The 12,864-nt window shown below is 34.6% G+C and overlaps 1 pseudogene across 1 annotated transcript; it reads left to right on the forward strand.

Annotated features, from left to right (window-relative positions):
- The first annotated feature begins 9,132 nt into the window (after positions 1-9,132).
- Positions 9,133-9,825, forward strand: LOC117062485 (annotated as a pseudogene). The gene has a single exon (XR_004428398.1). The product of XR_004428398.1 is annotated as a coiled-coil-helix-coiled-coil-helix domain-containing protein 2-like (transcript).
- The last annotated feature ends 3,039 nt before the right edge of the window (positions 9,826-12,864 follow it).

Genomic DNA, 12,864 nt, shown 5'->3' on the forward strand with positions numbered 1-12,864 from the left:
CTGGAAGGAAGCTAATAATCTTTTCAAAAATATTCACCATTCTAGATTTCATTAAGAACATTTGTGATTCATGGAAGGCCATCAAAATATCAATATAAACAGTGGTTTGGAAGAAGTTGATTCCAACCATCCTGGATGACTTTGAGGGTTTCAAGACTTCAGGGGAGGAAGTAACAACATATGTGATAAAAATAGCAAGAGAGCTGGAATTAGAAATGGAGTGTGAAGATGTGACTGAATTGCAATCTCATGATAAAAGTTGCTTCTTATGGATGAGCAAAGAAAGTGATTTCTTGAAATGAAATCTACTCCTAGTAAGAAAGCTGTGAACGTTGTGGAAATGATAACAAAGGTTTAGAATAATACATGAACTTAATTGATAAAGTCGCAACAGGGTTTGAGAAGATCGACTCCAAGTTTGAAGGAATTTCTATTGTGATTAAAATGCTACAGAACAGCATCACATGCTGCAGAGAAATCTTTCATGAAAGAAGACTCAATTGATGCAGCAAAATTCATTGTTGTTTTATTTTAAGAAAAGTCACAGCCACCCTAACCTTCAGCATCCTACCCTGATCAGTCAGCAGCCATCAAAATCAAGGCAAGAAGTTTCACCAGCAAAAAGATGATGACTTGCTGAAATTTCAGATGGTTGATCACATTTTTTCACAACAAAGTATTTTTAAGTTATGTATATTGTCTTTTAGACATAATTCTGTTACACACTTAATAGACTACAGTACAAGTTAAATGTAACCATAACTTTTAAATGCACTGTGATCCCAGAAAAGTTGAGAAAAGTTGTGTGACTCTCTTTACTGGGATATTCGCTTTATTACTGCGGTCTGAAACCGAACCTACAATACCTTTAAGGCATGCCAGTCCACACACAGACACAAACAAATATTTTCCCACAAAATTTCTGCATGACTCTCTCCTCCAATTTCTTTAGGTTTTTGATTAAGTGTATAAGAGACATGTTTCTAACCACTCTGTATAAGTAGTATTTCTTTCCAATATATCCAGCACACAGAAAGCTGTTACCTTCTATCTTTCTTCCCTCCTTCCCCATCTTTATTTTTCTTCATAGAACTTATTATCACTTGATTTATTTGATTTTTGTTTATTTTCTGTTTCCTTCTAGCAAAATATAATTTTGCATGAGGGCAGAGGGTTTGTCTGTTTTATCCCTGGTTGGAACCTTAATGAAAGAAAAATTCCCGGCGTGTACTAGGCACGTAATACGTTTTTACAATCACTAACAACTTTCTTTAAAGAGGTTCTTACAATGCTGTCATTTAAATTATGTCATCATTAATTGATGTCATTTAAATTTAGCTTTTCATGTTTTACCTCACATATATAAGCTAGCATTGAATTTTTCATCAACAATTGTGAGATTATAGATATTCTTGGGAGATTTAAAATCACTAAATGGTATTTTAAATATGAACTACTTCTGACAAATTTGTGTACAGATAAATAATTTCATTATCCAACCCCTCTTTTTAGAATGGGAGAACTGTTAATGTTTTATTTCAATGCTTTTGAAGGAATGGAGGAACAATGATTGGCTATACTTCTTACAAGACTCTTTTTTGTTCATAGTATGAGTTCCACCATTGTCAGAGGATGCAATTTATTCTCCTTCATGTTCCCCTATTTTATAGAATGTCTAGCTCAGAATAGACGATGAATTAATGTTTGGTGAATTAATGGTTGAATTAAGCAATTAAGCAATGGTTGAAGTAAGCAATTTTGTTTTCTCAAACATGAAGATTCATGTTAAATCACCTCACTCTGATTTTTACCTTCATACCTTTTTCCTTCTGATGTGTTTTTATATAACAAACTCTCTAGCTACTTAGGCATACAGACTTTTTAGCATATATATTATCTCTTTGAGCAGATATAAGCTAGAGGGTAAAACATCTCAGATCTTGCATGGTGTTTATTATCTACTCTCTAAGTATCCTCAATGAGCTTAAGGCTAAGAAAGGAGACAAACAAGTCAGCAAATGCCGGCAATAACATTTTGTGTTGGGCGATAGAAAGCTGCATAGGGCTCTGAGGAAGGCAAAGTAGCAGCAGGAAATGCTTCATGAAGGTGTTGAAGATTAGGGATATTTGTAAAACTGAAAAGTAATAGAGGTAAAGGAGAGTGAGAAGGAGATTTCTAGAAGCAGGCTGAAATATTCAGAGCCGTGACATAGCAAAACAACTACATAAAAGAAGCTGAAAAGCAAATTGGGCCAAGATGACTGGGGCCTTTTAGTTATTCCATTATACATGCACCCAATACACATGAATTAATTATGTTCTAGATTCTAGCACAGAAGCTGTGAAGACAAATCATAACCCTAATAGATCTTACACTCTAGTGGTAAAGACAAATTTTTAGAAAGAGAAAAAAATGTACAATATGAAAAAATAGCAAGCAATAAGTGAAAAACAAAGCAAAGAAGAATAACATTGCCATAGACCACAAGGAAGAGGGAAATAGAGCACTTGGATATGACCGAACGTGAAGGGGGGACATTCCAGCCATACAGAACAACGAGTGCAAAGACAAAGAGGAAGAAACATGCCTGGGCAGTGTAGTGAGAGAGAGAATAGATTGGGTCTGAGAGGCAGTGATACCCCACAACTCAGGGGGACATGTAGGGCAAAAATGACTTTGGCTTTAACAGTGGCTGAGCAGAATGACATTGGAGAGCATTAAGCTGAAAAGTGGCACCATGTAACCTGTATTTGGACAGGGTTACATGAGGGCCCAGAGAGAAAAGAGGGAATCCAAGGAAGTTATGTGTACAGAAGTCAATGAAGAAAATGTATTAAAAAATGATATGGTCAGTTGTACCCAATGTCATCAATAGGCCAAACAAAAGTTTCCTGAAAACTGATCATTAGAAATAGCAAGAATGATGGCATTGCTAAATCCACTAAAGCTGCAGTGATTTTGGAGATGGCTGGCTGATGGTGGCTCATTTCAAGACTCTCGTCTCCCTCTTGAGCAGTGACAGGTAGTAATTGGCTTATGGGTGGAGTTAAAGGTTCAGATAGTGATTGTTAAGTTGCATTTTACTTTGTGCAAAGCTAATAAACCCACACACAGATGGAGGCAGAGCCCTTGGCCTCACTAACACAGTTTTCTAATTTTGCTGCATATTCTCTTTGGAACACATACACTCGGTATTGCCAACTACTTCTAGTTTTTAAAAAGTCTTTCAAGGTTTTATCTTTCATTTCCTTTCAATTAAATCCTACCTGTTTCTATTTTTAAAAAATAGAAGTTCATAAAGCAGTTGCATAAGGATTCAGAAAACCCTGACCAAGTGCCCCAGGCAAACTTGTCATCATGTGAAAAATTACTGGTAGGCCTGAGTGTCTGGCCTGCCCTGAAGAATGCCCTTGACTGTGAAACTACAGGAATTTCCCTTGACTCATATCTTCTGGGTTTTCCCAAATGCAGTAGGATATTTTCCTTTGAAACAAGAGTTTGAGCAGTCTGTGGGCTCATTATGAAAAGAGACAATAACTTATGAAATAGCTTAGGATGAGTGGATATTTAGAATAAATTTTATGTGAGACTTTACTTAATAATTTGGAAGTTATATCTTTATCCGTATGATAAGCTTTGTCATGTGTTGGGGCATAGATTCAAACATTTTCAAGAATCAGGCAGAGATAACAAAAATGAATGAAACTGGTTCGGATGTGAAAATAAGGAGTGGTGTGGCCTAGAGAAACAGAGAGCACCTAGCTGGCCCAATGACTTAGGAGTTAAGATTTGACCAAGCGTGATAGCTCATGCCTGCAATCCCAGCATTTTGGAAGGCCAAGGCAGGTGGATCATTTGAGGTCAGGAGTTCTTGACCAGGCTGGCCAACAAGGTGAAACCCTGTCTCTACTAATAACACAAAAATTAGCTGGGTGTGGTAGTGGGTGCCTGTAATTCCAGCTACTTGGTAGGCTGAGGCAGGAGAATGACTTGAACCTAGAAGGTGGAGGTTGCAGTGAGCTGAGATTGTGCCACTGCCCTCCAGCCTGGGTGACAGAGTGAGACTCTGTCTCAAAAGTAAAAAAAAAAAAAAAAAAAAAAAAGAGGCAGTTAAGGTTGGGAATGTGGCACTAGAAGGATGGATCAGAATCAGAGACTTCATCCCTTTGAATGCATGGAAAGGGAGCTGGCATTTCATTGTTGGAACTCTGAGCAGGATACAGCACAGGAGCAATTGGGTGTATAAAAATGGTAGGAGGAGAACACTGGTATCCTCAGCCTACTGGTATTTACAGCCTGGAAAAAAGAGTTTTGGATAAGATTGTCATGCTAATTCCCTCGGCCTGGAATGGGAATTCACTTCTATAGAATGTTTGAGAGCTGGGCCCCATCTCCTGTGGATAGACTTGTTTATTTCTTGTGATCAGAAGTTAGCAACTTTTTTTTTTTTTTTTTTTTTTTTGGTAAAGAGCCGGATAGTAAATATTTAAGCTATGTGGACTGTGGACTATATGGTATTTGTCACAGGTAGTCAACTCTGCTGTAATTAGTACCCAAAAGCAACTACAATATGTAAACAAATGAGTATGACTATGTTCCAATAAAGCTTTATTTACACAAAGGGATTGTGGGTCTCCTTCAACTCATGGGGCATAGCTGCAGACTCATGTTATAAATGATGAACTTGCTATTATTTCAAGAGATGCTGTCAATAATTTAATGCTTAGAGTAGTTGTTTTCTCTGAAGTCCCTCATTTCTACATATTCATTTGAATATTTCTGTACAATTCTTAAGAAAGTTCACAATACAAATAAATCTTTAAATTTTCTAGTAATTTTCATCATATATTAACTTATTTATATTCATATTTTGCACCAGGCATAATCCTTGGCACCAGAAATATAGGAACAAAAGGGATGCAGTCCCTTAGGTCAAGAACAGTTGCAGCTTATTGGAATTGCAAATTAATTGGTGAACATAAAAGATAAAATTTTGAGTCATTTCTGTAAAATTTCTTTCTGGCACCCAGGGAAAAAAATAACACATGTTGAGCAAAATAAAGAACAGAGAGATAGGAATCTGAACAAAGAGCATTTCCAACTATAAGCTTCCTGTTGACTCTTTGTTAGGTATAACAGTGGGATCAGCCCTTAAGCAACAAGAAATATATGTCAACTGTTCTTCAGCTAGTGCTAATACAGCATAGAGGAAAAAGAGGATCTTTCCAGTCAAAAACTTTAAAAAAATATTTCTGGTAGTTTTATTCTTACAGAAAATTCCATTATTATAGAAGGAGAAGAGATATTCTAAAATATGGTCAAAATAAGGATTTTTCTTGGGATATGGTGTCAAAATATTTTTTTTCTGAGGCCATAATAATGGTTTCTCATCATGGTCTGAAAGCAAAGAATATAAACTGGTTAAAATGCTTGATAGATCCCACAGTATCTGTACAAGTGCTTAGTAAAAACGCTGAGGGCTAAAGTGCCCCATAAAGCATTCCGTAGTAAAAGCGATGATAGTTATAGTAAAATAAAATAGGATGGTAGCCAAAGTGAAGATTTACTGCAACTTCTCAAACAATATAATAGCAAAAAGAGTGGGATGGATTTTTTTTTCTATATGATAGTTCAGCAGCCCACAATTCTTCCTTCTGTTATTTTCAAAAATAAATCTTTCACAGTTCTTAAATGTGCCACTTCCTCATCATAACTGTGCAGCATTATAGTTCCGGATAATCAAGAGCCCTGAAGGCAAATACTTTTCAAAGTTTTTAGATCAAGCATGAGAACACAATCCTTGTGAATATCATTTATGCTATATTTCTATCATGGTATCAATTATTTATATACAGCCTCTGATCTTGATGCATTTTACAATGAAGGAATAGTTGTACAATGGATGTGTGTGCAAGATGAGGGAAGACATATATAATGGGATAGAAATAGAGTGGTTGCATAAGCATAAAAATGAACTAGAAATATTTTTTTAAAGTAGTACAGTGAAAGCTTAGAATATTTCACTTCAGTAGGTACTTTTTATGCTATAACTTTTACATAAGCTTATTAAACACATAGATGTAGAATTAATCTTCTTTTCTACTTGGTTTACTCTCTGACAATCGGGGACATAGTCTGGGTGATCTAATTTGATCTTTAAAATAGAATAAGATAAAATATGATTACTTTGCTTTATTTAGTGATATATTGGTTTAGTTATTAGATCAGTTAATAATTAATATTTTTAGGTTCTTGAAATGATTGTTTAAGCATGTGACAAGATTTTCAATCTGCCCCTCCATATAGCAGCTTCACAACCCTCATTTACCCACTTGCATGAATACATTTAATTATGAACTTCACTATATATACTCCTACTATGTTTAAGGCAATACACATTAATTGGTTAATTAGTATTAGATTTTTATATATTATATATGTTGCCTTCAGCATAACAGAAGATTCATAATTTAGGTATTGAAACAACAAATAAAAAGAGATACAAATTTATGCTCTTATTTAACATGTGAATGCGAGTAACATTTTTGGAGTATATCATTGTCATTGTCATTACATAATTGTTCCCAAGGAAAGGCACATTTTCATGTTAGCAACGATTCATCCAAAAAATTTTTGTGAGGCTCCATGTATACGTGGTTTCACTGCCTGAGGCTGCCATATTCATATCAACAAAATAATCAGATCATAACTTAAAAGTATATGTAAGGTAATCAAGCAAGATTACAAAAGTACTGAAGATGACCACCTATAAATTCAGAACTCACTTAAAGTGGAACTTCATAAGATTTAACACGGATAAATTGCCAATGTTGGAGCCTCACAAAAATTTTTTGATTGAATTGTTCCTAACACGAAAATCTGATATCTCAACAGAGTTTGAAGATATGTGTATATTACTTTCTCTGATAAGTAACATTTGAAGGAACACCAAAATCTTTATCATATACTTAATTTTAAATATGATTTTTGAAACACTGGTTCATTTCTTTTCACTTTAATACTTTGAATATATTATAGACTTCATCAGCAGAAATACATATCTGGAGGAATAATAGGCATATTATCTAAATTTCTAATTAGTTTCTTTTATGCAAATATTTTTAAGGCAACTATATTCTTAAATAACCACTTTATTGAGGTATGATTGAAATGTGAAAAGCTGTACATATTTAATGTATATATCTCAATGAATTTGGGGATAAATATAGACACTTGAAATACCACCATCAAAACTATAACCTTCTCACCTCCAAGAGTTTATTTCTATGCCCATTATTATAATTTTGATAGCACTTAATCTAAGACCTGCCCTCTTAGCAATTTTAAGTATAAAATACAGTATTGTTAGTTATAGGTACTACACTGTATAACAAATCTCTAGATTTATCTTGAATCACTGAAACTTTGTACCCTTTGACTAATACCTCCCCACTTCCCAATCTTCCTAGCCCTGCCAACCACCGTTCTACTCTCTGCTTCTATGAGTTTGACTATTTTTGATCCCTCATATAAGGGGAATATGGAGTATTTTTCTTTCAGTATCTGGCTTATTTCACTTAGCATAATATCATCCAAGTTGATGTGAATGACAGGATTTTCTTTTTTTTAAGGCTGAATAATATTCCATTTTATGTATATATACATAATATATAATCACATATTTTATATATACATATACAATATCACATATTATAAATTATATGTTATAACATATATATTATATACATATACCATATTTTATCTTATATATTTATAATATACAATATTATATCTTATATATTATATAAGATATATTATATAATATACAATATGTAATTATATATCACATATAATTATATATAATTATATATAACTTATATATTATATATATTATATATATTATATATATATACATTATATATAATTATGCATATACACATTAAATGGAATATTTTTCAGCCTTAAAAAAAGAAAATCCTGTCATTCACATCAACATGGATGATTATATATTATATAATATATACTATATAAGTTATATAATTATATATAACTTATATATTATATATATTATATAGTTATATAATTATATATACTATATATTATATATAGTTATAAATAATATATATACTATATATTATTATATATATTATATATATTATGTATTGTTATATATAATATATACATAATATATAATTGTATACAAATACATATGCCACATTTTCTTTATTCATTCATCTGTTGATAGATACCTATGTTGTTTTCACATCTTGGCACTTGCGAATAATGCTGCAATGAAGATAGAGGTGCAAATATCTTTTTGATATGCTGACTTTAATTCCTTTGGCTTAATACCCAGAAGTGGTATCACTAGATCATGTGGTAGTTCTATGTTAAATTTTTTCATGAACCTCTGTACTGTTTTTCCTGGTAGCTTAAAAAATTCATGTCCTTACCAAAAGTATTTCTTTTTCTCCACATTTTTGCAAGCACTTTTTGTTTGTTTGTTTTAAACAATAGCCATCCTAATAGGTTGAAGGTTCAAGGTGATATCGTGTGGTTTTCACTTCCATCTTCCTGATGATTAGTGATGACGTTCATATATGTATTGGTCATTTACATATCTTCTTTGGAGAAATGTCAAGGAGCTTTATTTCTGTTTTCTTGTAGGGGTTTTATGGTTTCACCCCTTATCCATTTAAGTCTTTAATCCATTTTGAAGTTTTTGATTTTTAATGCTCTAATATAGGCATTCATTGTCATTCTTTACATATGGTTGAATATTCAGTTTTCCTGAAACCATTTATTGAGATTAGCCTTTCTCCCATTGTGTATTCTTGGTAACCTTGTTGATCAGTTCACTGTTTATGCATGGGTTCATCTCTGGGCTGTCTGTTTTGTTCCATTGTTTCATGCTGCTTTAATTCTCATAGCTTTGTAATATAATTTTAAATTAGGAAGTGTGAGGCTGCCAGTTTTGTTGCTCTTGATTATGGATGTTTGGCTATATAGGGTCTTTTATGCTTCCATACAAATTCTGTGTTTCCAAGCAAATTAGGATTGTTTTATCTATTTTTGTGAATAATGACATTGGCTTTTTATAGGGATTGCATTAAATCTGTACATTGCTTTGTGTAGCATGGATATTTTAAAAAGAGAAGTCGCTTAGCTCTTCGCGGGTTGTTACAGGTCCAGAGGTCGAGCTGTCGTGTACCTAGGATGCCGCGTGGAAGCCGAAGCCGCACCTCCCGCGTGGCCCCTCCGGCCAGCCGGGCACCTCAGATGAGAGCTGCACCCAGGCCGGCACCTGTCGCTCAGCCACCAGCAGCGGCACCCCCATCTGCAGTTGGCTCTTCTGTTGCTGCACCCCGGCAGCCAGGTCTGGTGGCCCAGATGGCAACCACTGCAGCTGGAGTGGCTGTGGGCTCTGCTGTGGGACACACACTGAGATCAAACAGTTTCTGGAGTGTGCCCAGAACCAGGGTGACATCAAGCTCTGTGAGGGTTTCAGTGAGGTGCTGAAACAGTGCCGACTTGCAAACGGATTGGCCTAATCAAGAAGTTCAACCTGGAGAGATGGAAAATCAGCTCTCATATCTTAAGTTAATTTAGTATAAAAATAGAATCGATAGTGAAGATATAAAGTGTAACCATCAGTTAAACCTCTTCTGTCATTCCTAGCTTCCTCGCTTTAGAACTGAAATGGAAGGGGGCGTGTTCCTACTCTGTAGAATTTGGGACTGGGCAAAATGTGTTACTTCCTTAAACTAGCTGTTATGATTTTATTCTTGTGAGTTAATTAGAATAAAGTCATTTTCTTCCAAAAATAAAAAATAAAAAAATAAAAAATAAAATAAAAAGAAATCCATGAACTCACAATGTTTTTCCATTTAGTTTCTTTCATCAGTATTTTGTAGTTTTCAGTGTACAGATGATTCACATCCTAGGTTAAATTTATGGCTATTTTTTTTTGTTTTTTGTTTTTTGTTTTTTTTTTTTTTGAGATGGAGTCTCGCTCTGTCACCCAGGCTGGAGTGCAGTGGCCAGATCTCAGCTCACTGCAAGCTCCGCCCCCCGGGTTTACGCCATTCTCCTGCCTCAGCCTCCTGAGTAGCTGGGACTACAGGCGCCCGTCACCTCGCCCGGCTAGTTTTTTTGTATTTTTTAGTAGAGACGGGGTTTCACCGTATTAGCCAGGATGGTCTCGATCTCCTGACCTCATGATCTGCCCGTCTTGGCCTCCCAAAGTGCTGGGATTACAGGCTGGAGCCACCGCGTCCGGCCGTGGCTATGTTTTTTATTCTTGTTGAAATTATTATAAATGAGATTATGTTCTTATTTTTCAGTGAGTTTGTTTTTAGTGTATAAAAATGTATTGTTATTTGTATGTTGACTTTGTCTCCTGCAAATGTACTGAATTTGTTTCTTAGTTCTATAGTTTTGTGGTTTTCTATGTTAAAGACTCTGTCACCTAAAACCAGAAAAATTTTCTCCTCCTTTTCCAATTAGGATACCTTTAATTTATTTCTCCTTGTCTAATTGCTTCTTTTAAGATGTCCAGTGCTACGTCGAATAAAAGTGTGAAGAGTGGATACCCTTGTCTTGTTCCTTTCAACTTTTCACTGTTGAGTATGGTGTTAGCTGTGGGGTTGTGTCATATGACCTTCATTGTATTGAGGTATATTTCTTGTATACTTAATTTGTTGAGAGTTTTTATTGTAAAAAATTGTTGAATTTTATCCAAATGCTTTTTCTGCATCTATTGAGATGATCATATACTTTTAACTTTCATTCTGTTAATGTGGTATATCACATTTATAGACTTGCGTGTGTTGAACCATTCTTGCATCCCTGGGATAATTTCCACTTGACCATGGTAAATGAGTCTTTTAAGGTGCTATTAAATTTGATTTGCTAGCATTTTGTGTGTATTTTTGCATCTATGCTCATGAGATATTGGCCTGTCATTTTCTTTACTTGTAGTGTTCTTATCTGGCTTTTGTATGAAGGAGTTACTGGCTTTATACAATTTGAAGTGTTCCCTTCTCTTTGATTTTTGTGAATTTGAGATAAATTGGCATCAATTCTTTTTTTTTTTTTTTTGAGTATGTCTTTTTTATTATTATTGTACTTTAAGTTCTAGGGTACATGTGCACAATGTGCAGGTTTGTTACATATATATACACACACACACATATATATATACACACACACACATGTGCCATGTTGATGTGCTGAGCCCATCAACTCGTTATTTACATTAGGTATATCTCCTAATGCTATCCCTCCCCCCTCCCCCAACCCCACGACCGACCCCAGTGTGTAGTGTTCCCCACCCTGCGTGCAAGTGTTCTCAATGTTCAATTCCCACCTATGAGTGAGAACGTGTGGTGTTTGGTTTTCTGTCCTTGCGATAGTTTGCTCAGAATGATGGTTTCCAGCTTCATCCATGTCCCTGCAAAGGATGTGAACTCGTGCTTTTTTGTGGCTGCATAGTATTCCATGGTGTATATGTGCCACATTTTCTTAATCAGGTCTATTATTGATGAACATTTGGGTTGGTTTCAAGTCTTTGCTATTGTGAATAGTGCCACAACAAACATACGTGTCCATGTGTCTTTATAGCAGCATGATGTATAATCCTTTGGGTATATACCTACTAATGGGATGGCTGGGTCAAATGGTATTTCTAAGTGTAGATCGTTGAGGAATTGCCACACTGTCTTCCACAATGGTTGAACTAGTTTACAGTCCTACCAACAGTGTAAAAGCATTCCTATTTCTCCACATCCTCTCCAGCACTTGTTGTTTCCTGACTTTTTCAAGATCGCCATTTTAATTGGTGTGAGATGGTATCTCATTTTGGTTTTGATTTGCATTTCTCTGATGGCATTTTTTCATGTGTCTGTTGGCTGCATAAATGTCTTCTTTTGAGAACTGTCTGTTCATATCCTTCACCCACTTTTTGATGGGGTTGTTTGATTTTTTCTTGTAAATTGACTTAAGTTCTTTGTAGATTCTGGATATTAGCCCTTTGTCAGATGGGTAGATTGCAAAAATTTTCTCCCATTCTGTAGGTTGCCTGTTCACTCTGATGGTAGTTTCTTTTGCTGTGCAGAAGCTCTTTAGTTTAACTGGATCCCATTTCTCAATTTTGGCTTTTGTTGCCGTTGCTTTCAATTCTTTAGCTCTTTGGTAGAAGTTGCGAGCAAAGCCATGTGGTCCAGGATTTTTTGTTTTGTGGGGAGATTTTTGATGAATGATTCAATTTTCATATTCATTATTGGTCTGTTAAGATTTTCTATTTCTTCATGATTCAGCTATGGTAAGTTACACATTTCTAGAAACTGCCCAATTCTTATAGGTTACTCAATTTGTTTTTATTTAATTATTCATAATAGTATCCTATAATTCTTGGTATTTCTGTAGCTTTATTTATAATGTCTTCTCTTATTTATACTTCTATTTATTTGAGTTTTTCTCTTTTTACTTAGTCTAACTAAAGGTTTGTCAAGTTTATCTTTTCAGAAAACCAACTCAATTTCTTTGGTCTTTTAAAATTGTTTTTCTAGTCTGTATTTTATTTATTTCTACTGTAATCTTAATTATTTTCTCATGTTTACTATGGGTTTAGTTTGCTTTTTTTTACAGCTCCTTGAGGAATTAATTTAGGTTATTTGTTTGAGATTTTTATTTCTTTTTTTTTTTTTTCCCCCTGAAGGGGGCATTTACCACTATAAACTTCCCGCATTAAACAGCTTTTGCTGGATCCCATAAATGTTGATATTAAATATTTAATACACAGATATTGTTATGATTGCCTTAGAGGGTTAATATCTATTTAGATTTATCTACATATTTATCCT

Source organism: Trachypithecus francoisi, unplaced genomic scaffold (genome assembly GCF_009764315.1).
Source record: "Trachypithecus francoisi isolate TF-2019V2 unplaced genomic scaffold, Tfra_2.0 Lachesis_group17, whole genome shotgun sequence".
NCBI classification, from domain to species: Eukaryota; Metazoa; Chordata; class Mammalia; order Primates; family Cercopithecidae; genus Trachypithecus; species Trachypithecus francoisi.